Genomic DNA, 19,697 nt, shown 5'->3' on the forward strand with positions numbered 1-19,697 from the left:
CCGTACAGCTTGAGTGGTTTTACCAGAGTAGATAAGGAAGATTTATTATAGCAGGACCTGAGCAAAGGGTAGAGGTAAAATCAAAGCCTATCAAGTAAGCAGAAAAAAGCCAGGACACTGAGAAGGAACACAGGTGACGTGGGCTCAGAGAGATTCCCAGAATGGGGAGAAGCCCTTCCAGGAACAGGCTGGAACTGTCAAATGCAAGGTATCCTCCCCACAATCAGTCCCACTTTCCTTTAGGCAAAGGTGAAGTTTTATCATTCTCTGAGTGCCTCCAGGTGCCCAGTTCCCACGTCCCTGAGAGGCAGAGGGTGTGAGAAAAAATCCTCCAGCAGAGACTGCAAAAAGGAAGCAAAGAAGTAACCCAGAAGGGATGCAAGAGCTCAGGCCTCCTGGGAATATTTAGGAAGATATTTGGAAAAAGATTCATGGAAGAGAGATGCAGGGAAGAGTGGACAGACCTTTACCCTTACTGATAGCCCATCTCATCTCCTGATTTTGCCCTTTTCCTCAAATTTAAAAAAAATGACCAACACTTGCCTACGTAGAATCTGATGGTAGCAGATGAGGATGATAAATGTGATAATTCTTCCAATTGAATCCAATTGCAAATATCCCTGAAAATCTGACTTTAGTCTAAAACTTTTACTTGCGAGCTTATATCTCATTATTTTAAGTGAAAAAAAAAATACACGATACAGTGGGTTTCCACCCCAAACCCTAATCCCCCAACCAATGCTCTAAAACCCATTGACACCTATGTTTAAGTAGCAAGCTGTCATATTAAAATGGAAAATTCTTGGGCTTCCCTGGTGGTGCAGTGGTTGAGTCTGCTTGCCAGTGCAGAGGACTCGGGTTCGAGCCCTGCTCTGGGAAGATCCCATATGTCGCGGAGCAACTGGGCCCGTGAGCCACAACTACTGAGCCTGCGAGTCTGGAGCCTGTGCTCCGCAACAAGGGAGGCCACGATAACGAGAGGACCACGCACCACAATGAAGAGTGGCCCCCGCTTGCCGCAACTGGAGAAAGCCCTTGCACAGAAACGAAGACCCAACACAGCCAAAAGTAAATTAAAATAATAATAAAGGATTATTCTGCCTTCTTCAAAAAAAATAAAGGAAAATTCTTTAAAACTTGATTTCCTGATTAGCACACAATGAATGAGTTTGTTAAAAAAAATTGTTTTTATTGTATGAGGTGCATGACCTAGTGATTCCTTTCTCTACACCAGCATCATCTGTGACTTGCACTCTTTTTGAAAAGAGCACATGATTCTGTACTTGTAATTCTGTACTTGTAATTTTATTAAAGGATTCATATTGAGATTCATATTGAGATTTGGGGATGAAACTATGAAGTTTTCTTATATAAATTTTGGCTGAAAAATATTGCACTGGGGGATATACACATTGTGTGGAGTTTGGATCATTAAAACCCAAGAGTTGTTCTTTTAAGAAAATGTTAACCAGAGATGCTGTCTTCAGGATATGCCTTGCCATATCTTAGGTGCTATTCAGAATGCATCATAAAGATGACAAAAGATTTCTAGTTGTATAGTGCTTTATGTACATTCATTGCTCAATCCCATCCTTTTAAAGACTATGAAATGCTCAGCATCTTACTGCTGATAGCTTCCCAAGGACCCTACTCCAGACCCTTAAACACATACATATTATCTTTTTCTAAAAGTCATTGACTATCACAAGTGCAAAGAACCCTCTTGTTTCACTGAGGAAGCAAAGAATGTTCAGAGAAGACTTGGGAAACAATTCTATGTGGGGCTCTGATGTTTCTGCACTTCATGCAAGCAGAGGCACTGACTGCCCTTTCTTCTGGTCTATCTTTGCATGGATGTCTGTGTAGTGAAGAGCCTTTAAAAATAGAGATAGTATCACTCTCCAAAGTAAAGGGCAGGCTTGCTTATAGTTTTAGAAAATGGACATTGTGTTTCCATCCAGAGTGAAGTAAATCAGGCATGGTTACTCTCCAGTACAAGAAAGATGTTTCCCTCTGAAGTAAGGAGTAGGCTAGCTTACTGCCCCTCATAAAGATTCAGGTTTCCTAAGCTCCTGTAGCATAATTATAGGGGATATTCTGTTCCTGTAGCATAACCCACTACATATGAAGGCACCTGTCTGGGCCCATCTATGTCCCACCATGGGACTAGGAGGTAAGGGGAACTGAGCTGAATATTGTGAAACTCATCATGCTACAAGTACTAAAGTCCTTTGCCTTCTGCCAATATCTGTGCAACTGTGGAGAGCAACTATGCTTGCTACTAGGGAAAATTTCAGAGAGCTCATGGTCCTTGACATGAAATTAAGTAACTTTTGCAGCACATTGGAAGAAAAGAACTTTAACTGAAGGGTCTTGAATCTTACCTCCTAATTTCTTTATATTGTTGTTTCCATTCCATTTTCCTTGGAGAAAAAAACAGGATTCTTGTTCTTTTTTAAATTACGCCGGTCGGACCTGTTATCTTGGCCTTTTCTTCTGGAAGTCCCCCCCTCCCCCCGTTCTCTTTGTGTCCTACTGTGTCTCTCTTTCCCTTCCCCTTATAGATCTACTGGTGTTACAGACCCCACCCTGACATGGTGTCTAGTCCTGCACGATACCAGGGAGAGTCCCATCATTCTTCCCTTAGGGAAAACTGTGCTTTCCAAGAGCCTCTAAAGGAAAACTGATTTTTTTTTTGATGAATAGTTATATCTTTAATTCAATTATATTATGAGGAAAGAGCAAAAATTAAAAATATCAAGAACAAAGTAACAAGTCAAAAAGAGAACTATAGAATAATAAAGATATTTGAAGGAAGAAAGTAAAAGAGGGAAGCATAAACTAATGTAACATGAAATAAACATATAATAGAAAGGATCATGAAGCCAAAACTTGATCAAGAAAAAAGAGAAAGCACAAATAAATTCTATTATAAATAAAATGGGACCCTAACTACTGATGTAGCAAACATTAAAAAGATGAGAAAAACATTATAATAACCTCATACTAATAAACTGCTTAGAGTATATAACTTTCCAAAACTGACCTACAAAGAAAAAGACTTCTTTGTCTTTTTCTTTGTAGGTCAGTTTTGGAAAGTTATATACTCTAAGAATAGAGTTTTAAAGAGAATTAAAGAATTCTCTTTAATAACCATTTAAAAATCTAGACTGTTAGTTAAAAAAAAAAAAAAAAAATTTCCTACCAAAAGGGAAACATGAGGTCTACAGGGCTTTATAGGTAAATTCTACAGAATAGTCAAGAAACAGACTATCCAAACATTATACAAACTCTTAAAATAATAGAAGGGTGAACACTGCCCAACACACTCTGTGAGGTTGGTATAACTTGATAACAAAATCAGACAAAGACGGTACAAAAAAACAGAAAACTACAGGCCAATCGCACCCATGAACCAATATGCAAACTTCAAACCAAAATTAAGAGCAAAGTGAACCCAGCAACATATTAAAAAACTAAAACTTATAGCTAAATTAAGTTTATCTCAAAATGTAATCAAAATCATGACCAGGAATTTTTCATGAACATTCAACAAAGGGCTAAGGATAGCCAAGACTTTCCCCAAAAACTAGTTGAAAAGACTTGTCTTACCAATTATGTAATTAATAAGACAGTGCATTGGTGCAGTGATAGAAAAATAGAGCTAAGGAATAAAACAATGAGCCCAGAAAGAGACCCATGCAAGTATGAAAACTTACTACCTGACAGAGGTTACATTATAGATCCCTCGAACACTTGATTATTCATAAAAACAAAAATAAATTCAGATCCTTGCATAATAAACATTAAAACTTTCAATGTAAAAGGCAAAACTCCTTTATTATCTTTTTTATTTCCTTGTTCCCAATTTTTCTTTATTAACATCTTTATTGGAGTATAATTGCTTTACAATGGTGTGTTAGCTTCTGTTATATAACAAAGTGAATCAGCTATACATATACATAAAACCCCATATCTCCTCCCTCTTGCATCTCCCTCCCACCCTCCCTATCTCACCCCTCTAGGTGGTCACAAAGCACCGAGCTGATCTCCCTGTGCTATGCGGCTGCTTCCCACTAGCTATCTATTTTACATTTGGTAGTGCATATAAGTCAATGCCATTCTTTCACTTCGTCCCAGCTTACCCACCCACCTCCCCGTGTCCTCAAGTCCATTCTCTATGTCTGTGTCTTTATTGCTGTCCTGCCCTAGGTTCCTCAGAACCGTTTTTTTTTAATTCTGTATATATGCATTAGCATATGGTGTTTGTTTTTCTCTTTCTGACTTACTTCACTCTGTATGACAGACTCTAGGTCCATCCACCTCACTACAAATTACTCAATTTCACTTTTTTAAGGCTGAGTAATATTTTAAGTCTGAGTAATATTCTGAGTAATTTTTAAGGCTGAGAAAAATTTCATTTTTTTAAGACTAAGTAACTTTTTTAAGGCTGAGTAATATTTTAAGGCAGAGTAATAAAATGAATAAAAAATATTCATTTTTTAAGGCTGAATAATAATGGAATATTACTTATATTATATTATATGTGCTACATCTTCTTTATCCATTCATCTGTCAATGGACACTTAGGTTGCTTCCATGTCCTGGCTATTGTAAATAGAGCTGCAGTGAACATTGCAGTACATGATTCTTTTTGAGTTATGGTGTTCTCTGGGTATGGGTCTAGTAGTGGGATTGCTGAGTCATATGGTAGTTCTATTTTTAGTTTTTTAAGGATCCTCCATACTGTTCTCCATAGTGGCTGTAACAATTTACATTCCCACCAGCAGTGAAAGAGGCTTCCCTTTTCTCCACACCCTCTCCATCATTTATTGTTTGTAGATTTTTTGATGATGGCCATTCTGACCAGTGTGAAGTGATACCTCATTGTAGTTTTGATGTGCATTCCTCTAATGATTAGTGATGTTGAGCATCCTTTCATGTGTTTTTTGGCAATCTGTATACCTTCTTTGGAGAAATGTTTATTTAGGTCTTCTGCCCAGTTTTGGATTGGGTTGTTTGTTTTTTTGATATTGAGCTGCATGAGCTGCGTGTATATTTTGGAGATTAATCCTTTATCAGTTGCTTCGTTTGCACATATTTTCTCCCATTCTGTGGGTTGTCTTTTCATTTTGTTTATGGTTTACTTTGCTGTGCAAAAGCTTTTAAGTTTTATTAGGTCCCATTTGTTTATTTTTGTTTTTATTCCCCTTTCTCTAGGAGGTGGGTCAAAAAGGATCTTGCTGTGATTTATGTCATAGAGTGTTCTGTCTTTGTTTTCCTCTCTGAGTTTTATAGTGCCTGGCCTTACATTTAGGTCTTTAATCCATTTTGAGTTTATTTTTGTGTACGGTGTTAGGGAGTGTTCTAATTTCATTCTTTTACTTGTAGCTATCCAGTTTTCCCAGCACCACTTATTGAAGAGGCTGTCTTTTCTCCATTGCATATTCTTACCTCCTTTATCAAAGATAAGGTGACCATATGTGTGTGGGTTTATCTCTGAGATTTCTATCCTGTTCCACTGATCTATATTTCTGTTTTTGTGCCAGTACCATACTGTCTTGATTACTGTAGCTTTGTAGTTTAGTCCAAAGTCAGGGAACCTGATTCCTCCAGTCTGTTTTTCTTTCTCAAGTTTGCTTTGGCTATTCGGGGTCTTTTGTGTTTCCATACAAATTGTGAAATTTTTTGTTCTAGTTATGTGAAAAATGTCACTTGTAGTTTGATAGGGATTGCACTGAATCTGTAGATTGCTTTGGGTATTAGAGACATTTTCACAATGTTGATTCTTCCAATCCAAGAACATGGTTTATCTTTCCATCTGTTTGTATCATCTTTAATTTCTGTCATCAGTGTCATAGGTTTCTGCATACAGGTCTTTTGTCTCCTTAGGTAGGTTTATTCCTAGGTATTTTATGCTTTTTGTTGCAGTGGTAAGTGGGAGTGGGAAAATTGAATTTTAGACAAATATTCTCCTGAAATATCTGTTAACATCAAATATTGTGGACTTCAAGAGGTCATAGGTTAGGAAATCTTGCAAGAAAACAAGTCCAGAAAAAGTCAACTAGAATACCATTAAATTGTGTAGGTTTGGTACATATACAATGAAATATTACTCAGCCATAGAAATAATGAAATAATGCCATTTGAAACAATATGTATGGACCTAGAGATTATCATATTTAGACAGAGAAAAAGAAATTATCATATGATATCATTTATTAAAAAAATGATACAAATGAACTTATTTACAAAACAGAAACAGACTCACAGACAGAGAAAATAATCTTATGGTTTCCAAAGGGAAAGGTGGGGGAAGGAATAAATTAGGAGTTTGGGATTAAAATATATACACTACCATATATAAAAATAGATAATCAACAAGGACCTACTGTACAGCACAGGGAACTCAACTCAATATTTTATAATAACATATATGGGAAAAGAACCAGGAAAAGAATGGATATATATATATATATATATATATATATATATATATATATATATATAACTGAATCACTTTACTGTACACCAGAAATTAACACAACATTATAAATCAACTATACTCCAATATAAAATAAAATTTAAATAAATAAAAATAAAAGTATGAAAAATTTTAAAACATAAAAAATTTGTGTGGGTGAGCTTTTCTATGTTTTTTTTTTTTATCCTATCCTGAGGCATATTTAAAGTAATGAATTTTCAAATTTTCTTTTTTTTAGTTTTTATATATTTCTAAAACCATCTTCACAATAAGTTTTAAAATGCTAATGATTAAATAATTGGAATCTTTAAACCTTTTGATTATAGAGTACCACATAAAAAGATTGTCTTATTTATAACTCAAAATCCCTGGAAGAAACAATGACATTCGAAATTAGCTTTGATAAAATCCTAACAGATATTCCAGTGTTTAGTGCTATTGGCACCATGATCTTTGTCATGGTAAAAGGCAGAAAATGACCCTGAAGTTTGTTGCATGACTGGTAGCTGCTTATATCCAAATGATAAGAAGATAGAAGAAACAAAAAATCAGATCTCCTCATGCTACAGTCCCCGTTTGTCTTGATAACCATGAGTAGTGAAACAGATTAGGTCAAGAAGCTTAGATCAAGGACAAAGAAGAGAGAGAATAAGGGCTTAGACCACAAATTAAAGCAAAGAGAGTGGAGTGGTGATTAGGAGAGGGCTTTCTCAGCGACCCATTTGCTGGAACTCTCAGGTGAAGAGATGTCGAGGGGTTTCTGGAAGTGGCTGAGATGAGCAGTAGGGGGTCTAGCTCTGTCCAACTCACTGCACCAAAAGCTGGAAGGAAATCAAGCAGAGCACTGTTAGCCTTTATTCAAAATACCTGGAGGCTTTATTCAAAATACCTGGCCTGAGAAGCCTCCCAAGGAACATTCTGATTTGGGTTAGAAATGTTTATTGTTTTATGGAGCTCTAGCATGGGAAGATGTGTTGAGGTTCACCTACTGTCAAGAAAAAAGGAAATCTTCTTGAAAATTAGCAAACATAACTTGGGCAACCTAGATTTTCTCTAAGTGAGAGAAAATATACAGGGGCTGATTTTCTGTACAAGGTGGGGGTGGTTGGGAGAGAGGTGGAAAATGGCCACAGGGGCAAATACAAGCAAATCCCAGAGGAAATATTTCCATCTCCAATCTTTCAGGTGCTTTCATATAAGAGATAGGGAGATTATTATCATTCTACAGGTTTGATTGTGGTTCATCTCAAGGAAGCATGAATGGTGACAAACCTGGGTTGTACAGAATGCCAAAGACCCCCAATGAACCTAGATCTTATATGTTTTCTCCCCTTGATTGTGAAAAGAGCCTTTAGCATGATGAGATACTAATCCCTCATTATGTGATATTATATGGCAAAGTGGATTCTTGAAGAAGCAATTCAGGTCACTAATCAGTTAACTGAGTCAATAAAATGAGAACTTTCTGGGAGATTATTGAAGTGGGCCTAATCTAATTACATGAGCCATTTAGATGCAGTTTCTCTGATTGAGTGTAAGGGGAAGTCAAAAGATTCAAAGCACCAAAAAGATATATTGTGTCTTTGCTGGTTTACTAGATGGAGGTGACCATGTACCAAGGTGTGCAGTTGAGAGTGGCACCTCAGTGGACAGCCAGCAGGAAATGGGACCTCAGTCCTACAACTGCCAGGAACTGAATTCTGCCAATAACCTGAAAGCAAGTGGGAGTTTGTTACACAGCAAAATTAAACTAATACAGTGGGGTTTCCATGAGATAAAATATGTGGGGCTTAGGTTGGAATCACCTTTGTTGAGTGAAAATTACCTTCTCTGACTATGAAAGGCCCAATGCCTGTCAGATCTTAATGAACAGATTTAGCCTATCTTCTGGTGTATCCTAAGCATGTATCAGGCCATGCTTAAGGAAAATATTGTGAAAGAGAATTCTCTGTCTGACCCTATTGTACCCTGAAGTTAGAAAAATAAGGAAAACACCAGTGTTGAAAACATCCACCAGATGGCAGGGTCTGAGGACAGACCAGCATGGTCCTATCAGAGAGATGTTTAAAGATTCCAGGAGGTCCATTTGCAAGAGATGGTGTGTGATCCTGACTGACCTTAAAGTGTGCTCAATGGAAGAAAAGCAGCATGGGCTTACAGGCTACTTGGAAGATGGTCACAGTTCAAATGAAGGAGTGGTTTGGTCAATCCATTGTAATCATATCAGAGCAATGCAGGCAGAGGACAGGTCAGGAAACTGATGACAGGGGAGGGCCAACAAAACAAGGACTCAGTAGGAAATCTGCAAGTGCGGGTGTTCAGAGATAAGAACAGCATGAATTTTGAAAGAAAGCAAAAGAAGGAAAAAATATACTGGAAGAAAGAAGTGTTGAATTTTAACCCCTCTTTCTTTGACAGTAAGATATTGGACAAGTCAGTTAAGTTCTGTGATTTCAAGCTGCTTTCCCCACTTGCCCCAAGCAGAGTTGCTCCACATTTGGCCCCACTGCCCCCCTTGTCCCTGTGTCCTACAGACTGTCCCATTACAGGTTCACACTCTCTTTGCCTGCCCCCTGCTGCCCTTCCTCTCACATCAGCCATCACACTTCCTGGGAGGACTCAGTTCCTTCCCCTTGTGCTCGAGATCATGGGAACAGAGCATCTGGTTGCTACTGGGGAAGGGCAAATCCTGCCTTTGACTTGGACAGTTTGCCAACCCGCCTGGGACATGGGACCACCTCTGTGACAATTCCCAGGGTGTTCCAAGAAGCGGCTACTCCTGATGCTGGAATTTCCTTATTTCAGGACCCTCTGTAGGGCCTCTGAGCTTTCACCTGTGCCCTCCCCTTATAATTCAAATTCAAGGCTTTATAGAGGAGGAATCTAGAGGAAAAAAAGCTATTTCTGAATGTGAGAAATTTACAATGTTTCTAGAGACTTTTTGCTCAAATTAAGTAAATTAAATAACTGGTGGCTTGATGGAGAATGTGTTTCTGACCACTCAAAGATAATGTGATTTAGAGGAGGGAGAGACCATGGATGCTTTTCTATAATATCTGGCTCTTTTCCTAATGCTGTTATGGTCTTTATTTCCATGAACACACACTGAGTCATGAGTGAGAGGTGGAGGCTCTATCCTTCCAGGCTCCATCCTGATTTTAATTTATCTGACTCCATGTGTTTGTGACCATGGGTGGGCTTGCTTACAATTATGTTGAGATGAGAAAGTACAACATCCTCTCCCCCCCATGTTAGTGAACCTGGTGTATGTAAATACGTTAAGGACAAATTAAGTTGTGGGTCAAAGGACTTGGTGCTTGATGTCCCACCTTTATTCACTTTTTAAGCTCTTCTCGTGGGGTCTGTAGTTATAGCCATGATCGATAGGTGGTTATTTATTAAGATCAGTCAGGCCTCAGAGAGCTGGATAGGTTGAATATAAAGATACTAAAGAAAAGGAAAACAGAAAGTTTTAGCGGTATAAAAATTACCTTGAAAGAAAACTTCTTGGTTTCAAATCAATCCAGCTCCAACACTATGTAGCTATTTGATCTTAAGTTTCTTAGCCTCTGTGATCCTCAGGTCCTTCCTCTGTTAAATATGCTCAATAACAGCACCTGCATTTTCAGATTGTTATGTGATGGAGATGAACTAGTCTACTATTTGTAAAGCATTTAAGATAGTAGCTGCCAATAGAACATGCAATAAAAGTGTATGTTAAATGCTCTAGACTTTTCCTTTGAAGTAAAAACGGTTGTGTTGTAAGTAGACCAGAAATGGCCTCATTCCTTCATGTGCTCTTTTAGCCCCTATTCTCCCAGGTCAAATTTTTTCTAGACAGGTTCTTACCCACAGGACTGCCAAGAATTAAAACAATTTGCAGATAATCTCTCTATAGAAAGTTTTCAATACCTAGTATGAGGGTAGAACGTAGTGAACAAGTACCAGAAGACAGCCAACAGCACCACTTATCAGTCACAGCCTTCAACTGTCCTAAGCCTTACTGGGGACTTATTAAGGAATTATTCCACTTGGGACACATGAACTCTAGAAATCCAGCATTCTGCTTTCCATCTATCAGAAGAGTTTCAGAGGACTTGTGATGGGAAAGACCTGAAATGATATCCTCTGTACATGGTAAAACGAAATCAGAAGATAGTATGTTGAAGTCCCTGAGGCCAAGGAGGTACATATTGAAGGGATGGAAGTAAAGCTTCCCTGAAAAAGGCATCACTATGGACAGAGCAAAAGTCCTCAATTTTATTACCTTCCATGTGAAATTTGACCAGCCTTGTATGTAAGCAAAAAGTATAATTATCTCAATAAGTATGCAGCTATTGGGGACAATAAAGACTTTGAAGAGACAATAACTGTATCAGTTGTTGTTTTAAATCTTCCTCTTTTATCTTGCAGCAGCTCCCTCTCTATATCACACTAGCCACAATATATCTATATGCATTTTAAAGTATTAGATTTTTTTATTCCTGGAAACTCATTGTGTGTTTAAAGTGTTCTTGAAAAATGAAATATCTCAAATTTAAAAAAGCAATAATCCAGCATGTATTAATGTTCAAAAATTAATTGCTTGCTTACTTTTATCAAGAGAAATATATCATGGTATTGTTGGGGATGGGGAAGTTTCCCCCTCTACCATTCTTTAGTTCCTGTGGCTGAAATAAAATTGAAACAAGACATTAACTGGTGAAAAATAAACAAATTTTAATTTATGTACATGGAGGACCCATAGAAATGGAACCTGAGAAGTGGACAAAGTAGGAAACTTTTATGCTTTTAGACAAAGAAATAATAAATTTGTGAGGAATTGACAGAATAAAGAAACTTAGGCTTTGGGTACCTAATTAGTGAAGAACCTAAACAGAGCTTGGGCTTGGGGCAGTATATTAAAGAAATAACAAAGTTTGTTTAAATGGGCTTCTCAGCTGAAATTCCCTACCTTTAGTGCTAAGGGTGTCTTCCTAACTCCATATACAGGGATTGTACATTTCACATGAGAGATTTACTTCTTGCTTTCAGGGAGACAGAAAGGAGGGTCAGAGTGTCCCTCTTCCTTAGCTACTTCTTAAGTAACTTTAATTCAATAGGATCAATGTACCATTGAAGTACATTTAAGGACAGCCTAGCCTGGGCCCCAATAGCTACTTCCTATGAAACTTGGAATTTCTCATATTTAAAGCTGAGCTGTTGACTATATAGAAAGAGAACAGGTTAGTAGGATCCTCCTTTTCATTGAACCAACATTTTAGTTCTGAGAACAGATCAGTTAAACAGTTGTATTTCATTTATGAGGTGATGATGCAGATGGGCTCCCCAAGCCAGACATATGTGCAAGGAATCAGGTATTTAATAAGAGACACTTCTGTGGGAACAAAAGGAAAACAAAGGTTAATGAGACAGCAGATTATAAACCAGTTTCTGAGCCCAGGTTGCAGTCAGTCAAGCAAATTGCTAGATGTCAGGGACAAAGCGTCTTTTGCAGTTTGAATTATCTCTGAGGAAGTAATAGGATGCGTGGGTAAACTTTCTGTGTGACTTATACGGAAACAGGCACAAGGATTGTTTAAATATGAGCTGTTGTAGTGATTTCTTTGAAATTTATATCACATCATGTAGCTTCAATTTGCAGGGCTTCAGGAAAAGGGCAGTTTTAGTTCTCAATAATCCCAAAATAAAAGAATAGGTAAAAATTGGAAACTTTAGAGAACTGCAGTTAGACATTGGAGAAAACTAGAAAAATTCAGTATCCAGTCCAATTTTCAGGTAAGCAACAAAACCTCAAAAAAAAGTAATAGCACTAGAATTTAATATCTACAAGTGGGTATTAGAGTTTAATTGAAACATATTTTTTCTCTCTAAAATCTCCTTAATTTTACAAAGCCAAATAAAGACTAAGTTGTTTGCAAAGTGTTTTAATTTAATAAACCTGACCTGATTATTATCATAAGTCCAGCAAGAATAGTGATTGACCATGTAGGCTCTTTTAATTATGTTTTGCTGGAACTTGTTATAAGAAATCTCCATATTAAACTTTTAATAACCTCTCAGGAACAGTAAGTCACACCAGATACTCACCATCAGGTTTGCCTATGATAACTATAGATTTTGTGAATTCCACTCCTCTTGAAGTCCCCAAAGTATCCTAAGTTTCCTGGGCCTTCCAGGAAGGATCCTTCCTTATTTACCAGGTAACGCTGCTGGAAACCCTGTTAACAAGGTACAAGGATTTTTTTCCAAGGGGCCTTATTGGCTCCAAGAAGTCAGCCTTAGTTCCTCTAAGCTCTCTGGTCATATTTATCTATGCATGTCTCTTTCCAATATGACATTCCAGTCAAAGCCTTGGTTATATAATCAGTGTTTCTAATTGTGTTGTATTATAAAGAGAACAGATTCTTATTGAACTTATGCAAATAACTATATTGCCAAGGAAATAAGAATGCTCACTGAGAGTTTCTGAATTCTGGAAGGATCAGTTAGGGAGAAAAAGATCAATTTCTCAACTCTGCTTATAACAGTATGTCCTACCAAATTGTTGTAAATTTTTTTCAAATTTCCTGTACTGTAAAAAAAAGGATAAAAAATCAGTAGTATTTTAAACAATAAGATACAAATTATAATAATTCATCAGTTCATTCATTCCCATGTAATTCACTCTTGTTTTTTTAGTCAAGTTTTCCATTAGTTCTGTTGACCTTGCCTGATAATTGAGGTGACAGTGACAGTGCTAATCCAAGAAGTTTGCAAGTTTGTTGTTAAGGCTTATAGTATTTGCCCAGTGAAGTGAGCTCCTGATCACTGGAGATTGTGGAAGGTAGACCCCAAGCAGAAAACATACTTTTAAAAGTTTCTCTACCATTTTGAGGGCATCAGCTTTGCAGCAGGGGAAGGATTCAACCCATTTGAAAAACATACGTACAGTAACAAGAACATTTTGATAACCCAGTATTAAGTGATAGTTGAATGAAGTCCAGCTGCGGATGTCCAAAAGGTCCAGAGAAAGGAAGTCTGAGGCCACTGAGGACAAAATTATTTTTTCCCCAGTGTTATGAGCCCAGCAGCTCAGACACTGCAGGTAGACTGTTTTCTTAATTTTATAGAAATCTTCCTGACAATGTCTATTTACAATTTGAATTATTTTAGCTTCACTATGGTGGGTGAACAAATGCAAGGAAAAAAACAAAAAAACTGAGGTTTTCCAGAAAGCCATGAAGAACCAAATGGCCATATTGGTTTCCCATTGCCCTGTTTGCTAATTTAGAGCTATTGCTTCTCCATCTTAATTTCTCTCATTTAAGTGCAGACTGTTGCTTTGTCACAAGCACCCTGAGATCACATAAATCTGCCAATAAGCATTTTTTTGTTCTGTTTTGTTTTGTTTTGTTTTTGTTTTGTTTTTGTTTTTGCAGAAGCAGAATGAACCTCAACCACATGTGCCACAACCTTACAGATTCTGTTGGTGCTGCTTTTTCGTGAAAGTCAGGGCATTTCCCTGATACTTGAGTTCAGTCCCTTTAGCATAAGCCTCAATTTTAATGACAGATAACATCTTATGTCAGAACATATATGACTACCACGACTTTTATGTAGTTTCTAGGAACACTTATAGTACAAATCCATACAGACACAACATAAAGAAGAGTTAATGTTACTTCTTATTTGACAATGTGTCCCATGTAATTTAACATATCAAATATATTTAGTTTAGCATTGCTCTTTTCATAAAGGAGAGAAAACAAACTTTTGAGATACTTCAAGAGCCCTCTAATGTAATTCATATCTCAAAGTTAGTTCTAACTCAAAAAGACTTTATTCAGAATTTGCTTTTGGGGAAGTTTGCCACAATTATCAAAAAAGCTTAAAAACACTTAGGTGACAGTAGAACAAATCATGGTTATCCATTTAACTAAAACAACAATTAAAGACTTCATAGGCAAATGTAGAAGGTTATATTAAACTTTGCTCATTATTATTGAGAGAACTAGGCTTCCTTAAGTAAGCAAAGACCTGATAAAGATAACATATAATGTAGTGATTATTTTGACAAGACACAGGTTGTTTCTTCTAGCAGATTACTTAAATATAAAGAAAAACCTTTCATAATCTCTTATTATCAGGAGCAGACCAATAGAAAATAAAAACAAAAACAAAATGAGAAAACCAGTTCTAATTTTCTACCAGCTTAATTTTGATATTAAAACTCACCTATTAAATTAAATTCATTCCAGTCTTACTCAGTCCTGACCACACATACAGTTCCTTTCCAAAGATTCCTTTATTTACAAATATTTTACAGATTTCTATGTCCATTTTAATTTGTCCGTGGTTTTCTTTCCCATTTAGAAATCACCAACTTTGGGACAAAATAATTTTCTTTTTCCTAAACAAAAAACATCTCCATACTTTATACCTTTTCTTACCCCCAAACACATCCTTTTTCTATTATTATATCTGGTAGTTTTAATCCCATATATTAATTAAAGTTCTTAAACCTTTGAAATCTTAATTTCTTTAGTGAAAATAAGCAATTGTGAATTGTATTAGCATTTTGTGGCTTAGGAAGCACAAATGCATTTTATAATTTTAGAAACATATGTTATTTCATAGTACAGTCTTTCAGTAAAGCACAAGACATAATTACTAACAAAAACAAACATACTTAGTTTCTCTGTGCTAAGAGATAAAAAGTACGTATAAACATATAGTTTAACAATTAATGTTTCAATATTTTATCTTACATGGAAATGATGTAGATATTCAGAGAATTCCCATCATTTAATTTAACTTAGCAAAAAATCTAAGGATGTAATTACCAAACAGACTAAGAAACTATTTTCAGTAGACATTTTTTTTTTTTTTGCAGTAGTGGGCCTCTCACTGTTGTGGCCTCTCCCGTTGCGGAGGACAGGCTCCGGACGTGCAAGCTCAGAGGTCATGGCTCACGGGCCCAGCCGCTCAGCGGCATGTGGGATCCTCCCAGACCGGGGCACGAACCTGTGTCCCCTGCATTGGCAGGTGGACTCTCAACCACTGCGCCACCACGGAAGCCCCAGTAGACATTTTTAAAACAAATATTGGTAAGAAGTTCACCTAACAACTCTTAACTCATTTACATCTATTTAATATATTTGTTCTTAATAATCATACTTAGATTACTCATGAAAATTTCCTGAGACATTAAAGCAGTTAGACATTATGTCATTTTTATATTTGCTTTTCTAACAAAGTTTGCATCAGAAGCAACATTAGCCCATTTGACAAGTAAACCCAGGTGGAATAAAAGTTGTTTATCTGCATTATATTTAATGTTAACTCTGAAGGCATACTTGTATTTATTGAACCAACAAGATTAAAATTAGCTTTTATTTACTAAAGATTATGTTAGATCATGTGAACTTGAAGCACATTCGAGTTAGCTTTTAATATCTTTTTGACAATTTTTATATAGGCACTTGTTTGTTAAAGCCAACTAAGTAGAGCTCTTGGCCAAATTAATTTGGCAATCCTACCCAGAGGTAACATACACATACAGGCAGTCACAACAAGAGATCTCATATTTTCATGTTAAAAATTTAGTCATGAAGCAGATGCAATAGAAAACTCACTAGTTTATAAAAATCATTATTCACTGAGATGGCTAAAGTCCTTACTTATTTTAGAGAAGATGTTTAATATCTGTATTTGCCCTGGACATACAATGTTAAATAAGTTGTTATTTATAAGACTTTAGGAATGAGACTCCTTTTAGCATTTTGTGCTGAAAAAGGCCCCCTTCTGTCTTTTCTTTCTTTTTTTTTTTAATTGTAGTATCCTGTTCTACCCATTGAGTTAGTTAATAAGGGCTCGGTCTCAAGCTATGTGAGGTACCTTTACATTTCAAAGACATGGTAAGGTTTATAACTTTAAGGGACAGAGAAAGAAAATGTAAGTTTTCTCCAAGAGTTTTGGAATATATTGCTCTATTATCATAAGTTTTAGGGTAATTATTGTTAAAATATTTTTTCTTAAGTGCAGGACAATTTTCATCCAATATCTTGATCTTTTATAATATCTAAAAGCACTTTGAGAGGAATAGGTGAGGCCTTGGGACTAGTAAAGATTTGATGGGCCTTGACATGTTTCTAGAGTTGTACTTCTGGTTTTATAGAGATTTGCAAGAAAAAGACAGATTCTGTTAGCTCTTGAATACTGGCCTCCAGCTGATTTATTTCCTCACTATTTGCAAGAAGGTCTGGGGAATTGCTGAAGTAATGGGGTGATTTTTAAGAAAGGGAATTTATATTAGAATTTTGTTTAAGTTGGATTTCTGTTCTTTTAATAAAAGATTCTTTAGAACTCCTTTTTTTCCCTTATAATTTGATTCTCTCATAAGTACCAATCTGGCAGCTGTTTATGATGACAGCTTTCAAACATTTATTTCCTTTTAAGTATAGCCAATTGAAAGGATCCGTCATCAGGCCATTGATGAGTAGGCTCATATATTGATTTCAACGAGGGACTCAAACCAATAAACATTTTATTATGGCTTAACGAAAGAAACAAGACAAGTGTCACGAGCTAGTATATGGCTCTCACAAGATTTAGAAAGGTCACTTCCAGTGTTTGTTAGTCTAAGAAAGTAAAATCCCTTTGTTGCTATAGGCGGTAAGAATAGTGTAGAGAAAACGGTGTCTCCGGTGTCAAACAAAAACCCGAGGTACCTCCAGACATAAATGTGCTACTAGTTAATGGCACCATGCAAGTGCAACAGGAGTGGGACTATTCCAACACTAACAAGCAATGAATGTTGAGATGAGAAAGGCCCCTTAAGGATTGGGGCTCCTTATGACAAACTCCCCTGAGAGCTTGCACAGCCGAACAAAGAGAGAGTGCTGCTTGTGACTTCATGTGTTGGAACCCCAGTCAGTTCCATTGGCCAACACATGCACCCCAGTAAATGCACCTTCCTGAAGGCAGAGACCAGAGAGAATATTTCCAATGGACATAAGCCAAGCTCTCAGAACACATAATAAGACTGAAGGAAAAAAACTTCATGTTTTTTCATAAAGGACCCACAGTAAAGCTTGCCTAATTGACACCAGTTTGGTAAGAACTATTAACTCACCAGTCTGAGATCTTAGGCTGTGAGGGCAGACTTAGAGGGCCTATGCCTGTGTTCTACCCTATGGTTCTTGCTCCTTATGAAAAACATCACAAGAGACAGAGACAAAGGAAAACAGTGACCAACTCGGAGGTAAAAGATTCCCAGGAGTTGCTCATCCAACGATCTAGCATCGCTAAAATTGCTTATCTAAATTCAGAGAGAGAGAAAAGGGACTCTCATCACTTTCCTTTTCATCAGACCCTACAGGCAGAGGTTTGAGAGGCTGCCATGGTAAGAAATCTTACCTTCTACAGGCCTTTGTCAGATTTCCCAGGATCTGTCCATTTCAGCAGACTTAGGGTGGGAAGCAGGGTCCAGCCAGCCTTCTGCCTGGCTCAACAAGTGTCTGGGAGGGGGACATTTTCCCTTCAACCCCTTTAGAGTCTTTGTACCTGGACTAATAATAAAATTGACACAAGACAGATTAACAGAAGAAAAAGAAACAACTTTTATTTCATGTTCATGGAGGTCCCATAGAAATGGAACCTAAGAAGTGGCCAAAGCAGGCAGGTTTTATACTTTCAGATAAAGAAAAAATAAATTTGGAGGAATTGACAGAATAAAGAAACTTAGATCTGGGATACCCACTTAGTGAAGAACCTAAACAGAGTTTGGGTTTGGGGTAGTAAATTAAAGAAATAATAAGGTTTCTAAACATAGACTTATCAGCCTGAATTCCTTGTCTTTGTCATAAGAGTGTCCTTCTAACTTTAGATGCAGGGAGGGTCTTTCACATGACATTTATTTCTTGCTTTCAGGGAGACAGAAAGGAAGGTCAGAGTGTCCTTGTGCTTAGCTGCTCCTACGGTAAATTTAATTCAAATAAACAATATGTCATTGAGGCCCATCTTGGGGTGGCCTACTCTGGGCCCCAAGAGTACCAAGTATACTGGACACCACCCATCTGCATCCTCTGATAACTCTGAAGAATATGACTGAATATCTTATTTATTGAAAAAGTAAAAAGGTTTCTTTCCCTGGTTACAAGCTCTTAAGAAAGTAAAACTATTTTTACTACATGCAGAAATAAAATGTGCTAGTGAAACAAACACATGTAAATCTGACAATCAGGGGGCAAAATTACCATTTCCTTCTTTGTTTAAACCTTCAGTTTCTATAAAGAGAAAAAAATCACCATAAATTCTCCAGGCAAATACAACAATATATTTCTCTGTATATTCTTCCATTTTGTATATTCTCCCATTATTTTTAAACTACATGGGAATCAATCAGTATCTAATATATGGTATTAATTTATGTCCTTTAAAAGCACATATGCATTTTATCAAGTAGTTTGTATTCTTCCTGAAACTGGCATTTTATTTTTCATGCAATATTATGTTAAGATTTAGCTTATTTGATTGAACTGTTGTTTAGTATTTCATTATATTTGATTTATCTGTTTATCTTGATATACACATCCCTCTTTCTGTGGCTATTTAGTTTTAACTTTTTCTTCCTAAATTTTCATTCTGTGTTCACTTGTGTTCCTTAGATTCCAAATGGATATTCTTCAAGGATTCTTGTAAGTATTCAGTTTCACCACAGTATCTCAGAAGCAATTGACATCAAACCAACAACTTCAATGACCCTAGAAACCCAGCCTCCTCACCAGCTACACTGACCTTCCTTAATTATCAGCTCCCTACAGTTCCCACCTGCTTGGGTATTTTGGGTGATGGCAGCTATTTATGCTCAAACATATTAAACATGTTGAAATGAATGGAAGTCTAACCTTTGGCACCTGAAGTGGGTCTTGAGAAGTTAGTGTACCTGAAAAGAAAGGGAGGAACCTTCTAAAGCCACCAAAAGTTGTGCTTAGTCATTTGGGTTTGGCCATCTCCTCACCACCCCAACCCATGCCTGACACCAAAGACAGGACTCCATATTTATGGAGAGTAGAAGGAAACCTACTAATTTACGATTGGAAGAAGAGGGGTAGATTAAGGAGGAAGACAACTTTGAACAAAATGTTAGCATCATCTTGGTCTAGGGAGCCACGTCCTGTGTCGTAAGCAATGCATTGAATCACAAGCAACCAATCTTTGATAGAATCAC

The sequence above is a fragment of the Phocoena sinus genome, chromosome 13 (assembly GCF_008692025.1).
Source record: "Phocoena sinus isolate mPhoSin1 chromosome 13, mPhoSin1.pri, whole genome shotgun sequence".
In the NCBI taxonomy this organism is placed as follows: Eukaryota; Metazoa; Chordata; class Mammalia; order Artiodactyla; family Phocoenidae; genus Phocoena; species Phocoena sinus.